This window comes from Phoca vitulina, unplaced genomic scaffold, assembly GCF_004348235.1.
Source record: "Phoca vitulina isolate PV1807 unplaced genomic scaffold, GSC_HSeal_1.0 scaffold24, whole genome shotgun sequence".
Taxonomy (NCBI): Eukaryota; Metazoa; Chordata; class Mammalia; order Carnivora; family Phocidae; genus Phoca; species Phoca vitulina.
This window is the reverse complement of record NW_022589727.1, coordinates 20,575,313-20,580,854: the sequence shown is the minus strand read 5'-3', so window position 1 is coordinate 20,580,854 and position 5,542 is coordinate 20,575,313.

Here is a 5,542-nt window from a genome sequence, read left to right as displayed (position 1 = left end):
AGCAGTGTATGAAGGTTTTAATTTCTCCACAGTCTCACCAACATTTGTTATTACTTATCTTTTTTATTATAGCCATGTTAGTGGATGTGAAGTAGTATTTTATTTGATTTGCATTTTACTGATGGCTAATGATGTCAAACGTGCTTACTGGCTATTTGTATATTTTCTTTGGAGAAATTCTTGTTCAGATCATTAGCCCCCCCCCCTTTTTTTTTAAGATCTAGTTATTCACTTTAGAGAGAGAGAAAGAGACAGAGAGAGAGAGAGCACACAGGGGGGGGGGGGGGGGGCAGAGGGAGAAGGAGAATGAGTCCCAAGCAGACTCCACGCTAAGAGCAAAGCCCAACACAAGGCTCGATCTCACAACCCCGAGATCGGGACCTGAGCCAAAGCCAAGAGTTGGACGCTTTAACTGACTGTGCCACCCATGCATCCCCAGCCCCCATTTTTCAATGGGTTATTTATCTTTTTATTATTGAATTTTAAGAATTCTTTATATATTCTAAATACAAGTCCCTTATCAGATATATGATTTATACATACTTTTTCCCATTCTGTGGGTTGTCTTTTTACTTCCTTGATTTTGTCTTTTGAAACACGAAAGTTTTTAATTTTGATGAATTCCAATATATCTGTTTCTTTTGTTACGTATGTTTTGGTGTAATCTACCCCCATTTTATTTTATTTTTAAAAACATATTTTATTTATTTATTTGAGAGAGACAGTGAGAGAGAGAGAGCATGAGCAGAGGGAGGGGCAAAGGCAGAAACAGACTCCCCACTAAGCAAGGAGCCCGACGTGGGGCTGGATCCCAAGACCCTGTGATCATGACCTGAACCGAAGGCAGATGCCTAACTGACTGAGTCACCCAGGTGCTCCTCCACCCCCATTTTAAAGACAGGAAAATTGAGGTTCAGTTTGCCTAATGTCATAGAATGAGTGAGTAGAAGAGCTGGGATTTAAACCCAGAAAGGTTAGTTTCAAAATTCCATGCACCTAACTACTTCATTATATTGCCTCCTGGGGGTCTGATTTTTCTCAATCTATTTTGTAACTAGAATTCTAAAGTTCTATTTGTATCTTGTAGATATCTACCAAATGGAAGGCAACATGGATGAAATAACAAGGCATTCTTGCTTTATGTTTATCTTTTCAAATTGTTTTTATCGTAAGAGCAATTTAATTCTCATCATAGTTTGTGATAAGAGTAAAATTAAATGCCACCACTGCTGAATATTTCAACTTGCTGTAATTTATAAATTGTTTATAATATAGATAGATAAACATGACCCAGCTCTACTTATTTGTCCAGCCTTATCTCTCTCTACCTTCTAACCACATTGTCTTTTCTATTCCTAGAATGCTCTGTTCCTATCACCCTTACTTCTAACTTCTACATACTTCAGATCTCAGCTTAAATTATCAAATTTCAAGAAATTTGCCACTGCTTCTCTAATCTAAATTAGAGTTCCCTGATATACGCTTTCATAGCTCTCTATATTCTTTCTCTGATGACACATACTATAATTGTAATCATGCTGTTCTTTATATGTCTGTCTCCACCAACACATTTAAACTTGATGGGCGTCTTGATTACTCATGCACCATTTTATCCCCAGCACCCAACAAAGGGCCTAGCACATAGTGATCACTTTGGTTTATTTTTAAAAAACTATATGCATCTAATTAATAACTTTAGAACGAATAAGCCAAATTATTGGCCTGACTTTGCTAATGAGGAAATGGAAAATTGAGCAAATTTATTTATAGACCACTAAAATAATAGTATATTATTAAATTTTAATTTTTTAAAAAAGGTAATTTTTAGAAAAAGTAATAGCTCAGTGATTGAAAGTGTGCTTGTTTATACATATTCTGCTTTATGATCATCAAGAATTGGGGCATCTCAAATAATTAACAAAATGATGTTGCCTGAAACTAGAATGGACAGCCTACCTTCTTTGCCTCCAGTCCTGTCCCTCCTGTAATGTTCACCTCTGTCCCATTTTCTTCATGAATCTTCTTTTATGTCTGAAATTCCCAGTGACTCTTACCCTTTCACCGAATTTCTGCTGCAGTTAAAGTCCAAGGCCTCCAGGTCAGCACTGGATCGTATATAACGCCTTGTATTGTTCACAGTTGTTTTCAATGTTGGTCTTATCTTCCCTTATTAGATTGTAAATCCCTCAAAGGGAGGAACCATATCTTTACACATCTTCTATAACCCTCACAGTGCCTACAGCAGTGTTGAAAACATGGTACCTACACAATGAACATGCATCGATTCGTCTGTGGGCAAAAACAATGAGTTAATCTGACGATGTTGGTCCATATCAATCAAAGATGTATGTATAACGAAGATTGGAATTCCTAAGAACAGGGGAAGATCCCACTTTATGGGTACTGGGTTTGTTTAAACCTTTTTAGTACAGGGCTTGTCCTCTAACCAAAGTCGGCCCGGGTTATCAGTGATAGGGAGGGATAGAAGTTTCCTTTCTTCCTTCTCAGCATCTCTCAGGTCTTGCCATCAAACAGGCTAAAACATAATTAGAACTATCCATACTCTGGGATCCACTTTTCTTTGAGAAAGACAATTTAACTTGAGTGTTAAAAAGCAGCTGCTTTGGATTTTGGGGGTATGTACCTAATTAATCTGAGGCCAAACAAGTAGAATAAAACCAGGCTTCCATTTTATTACTGAGTAAGCCCATCTGATCTCCAAACAGATTTGGAGCATGACATGGACTTGTCCTGCTGATTTGATGAGCTTCTCAATGATCCACTGGAATGTTGACAGGTTCAAGCAGTGTTCCTTGGGCAAGGGCAGCCCAGCTTACTGTGGACCCCTAGACATGACTGCCAAAAGGGTATTGCTAGCCATAAAAGCTGAGAAAGGCATTCTGAACTAAAGGTAGAAGAAGATGGAAGGTGGGGCTCCTTTCCTAATTTCCCCCTGTTCCATTCAACTGGTCATTTGTGAGACATTCAAAAGTATTTCTTGAGAATCTAGGATGTGTCAAAAGTGACCGGTAAGAAAAGTAAGAATTGGTTTTAGCAAGCTCTAGGAGCTTGCTATCTGTTTAGGGAGATAAGGTATACACACAGGGCATGTAAGTAACAATAGAAGACAGAATTTGATTACATATTGATTGGACAAGGGCAACATCACTGTGAATGGGAGTTGTCAGGGAAGACTTTGTAGGGTAGTGGAGACCCTGCTGCATCTTGAAAGAGCTATTTCCAGTGATATTTTCAGAGTCCAGAGTGCTAACCACTACATCATGAAACAGTGATATTTTCATAGCTAGGTGATTAACAGATAAGTTACCCTCCCCAGTAATTTAATTTACATCAGATGCCTAGTTACTTGATTTACATAAACCAGTTTAAGTCAGGGAAGACTGAGTATGTAGTATTTTTCACCAAGAGTCTAGCTGCAGAAACTGAAGGTAAGGCTAGATTGTTTTTGCCTATGATCACTGACAGTTCAAAACAAAGTTTCAATAGAAAGAAATAATTGAAGTTGATTTAAAAAAAAAAAACGATGTAGCTTACCCACCTCTGAGTGTCTCTAAGTAAATAAAGAACTGTTTCTGTAAGCAAATCACTTTATCTCTGGGCTCTCACTTTCTATAAAAATGAGGACATTGGTCTGGAGCAGTGTTTTAAAGAGGTTCTACAAAATGTTAATAAATATTATGCAAACAAACAAACAAATAAGGCTCCATGATCATGTAAATTTCAGAAACATTAGGTTAAACCACGTTATACTGGCTTCTTCTTTTTTTTTTTTTAAAGATTTTATTTATTTATTTGACACAGAAAAAGAGCGAGAGCAGGAACACAAGCAGGGGGAGCGGGAGAGGGAGAAGCAGGCTTCCCGCCGAGCAGGGAGCCGGATGTGGGGCTCGATCCCAGGACCCTGGGATCATGACCTGAGCTGAAGGCAGACGCTTAACTGACTGAACCACCCAGGGGCCATATACTGGATTCTTATCACAGAATTTCTTGCAGCCTTTAATATGATTATTTGAATTTGAGTTTTCAAGATGAGGATAGAACATATGCCATTTCCCAAACTTATTTGACTATTGAATTACTTCTTCATGAAACATCATATAAGACTATATTCTGAAAACTAAATTCATGAAATAATAATGCCTTTTATGGCTTAAAAATGCTGTAATTCCACATTTGTACATTAAATATATATTTAGATCTATATAAAACCTAATTATTTTGCTAGTACTAATGTCACTTTGAATTGATAAGAACCATATGATTTTTATGCATTGCAAACTTAAAAAACGTGTTCAGTTTTTTCATCAGGTAACCTAAACCAAATTGCCATTATGGGTAAATCTGTATTATACTAAAACACTGAAATGGTGCCAGGTACATAATTGAAGATCTATAATTGTTTTTGGTATTAATTTTATAGTCTCTTGATTCTCTAGTGTTTTCTCTAAGGATAGAGACTTATAGACTAGTTTTTGTGCTTAAATTTTCCATTAAATGGGCTCTGTTTGATATATGTGGAGAATTACCTGATTAAAACAATAGTTAAGTATAAGAAAAGTTAACTTTTTTCACATAAGACCTGGAGCTTTATTTATGATTTTGCAATCTGATAACTGCTGGAAAGACTTTTTTTAAGGGACTGAAAAAAAAAAAGTTGCCAAGTTACCTTTGTTTGTTTGTTTCAAGAATCTGCAAACACTCACTTTTACATTAGAAAAAACTTACCCTGCATTGAGATGTCACAGCCTCTGAGGTTTTCTAAGACTCCTGCTGATTGACCCTACCCTTGACCTTAGCTCCAAAGCCCAGCTCCCTTCTGACATGCTGGTGTAGAGAATTTATTTATTTTAACAGTAGGGAGCCAGAATTCCAGAAATATTCTTACAAAAGCCCCAAGATGTATTTACCAAATCTTCAACTCCACATGACTGAGAGGCCTCCACTCACACACAAAGTGAATAATAGTGAATAGTTGCTATTATGGGTTCCACGGATGTGGGTCAGCTTTAAGAATTAGGATCTAGAAGGGTGTGAAAGAGCCCCACTAGAAATGGCCTTTTGATCATAAAGGAGAAATGAAAATAGGCATATTTTAATAGCAGAGACCTTTTAGTAAAAAGAGTCAGTGCTGCAGTCTCGTAAGTAATTTAGGTAATATTTACCAAAGCACGGAGGCAGTTTCAGGGCCAATTCTCTATTTGATTTGCCTGCCTCTATCTGTTGATTCACCCTCTCCCACAAATCCTGCTAATTTTACTATAGGATTATAAAGTGCAACTTACTATGCATTTTTTACCTTTAAAAAAATTACTTTTTTTTCATTTGATTGGATAACATGCTCATTAAACATTTGTAAAATGTACAAAAAGTACAAAAAGGAAAAGTAAAAATTATCTAGATGATGCTATCCAAATACTGATACTATTAATAATTTAGTAAATTGGGGAGCCTGGGTGGCTCAGCTAGTTAGGCATCCAACTCTTGGTTTCAGCTCAGGTCCTCATGTTGAGGTCGTGAGATT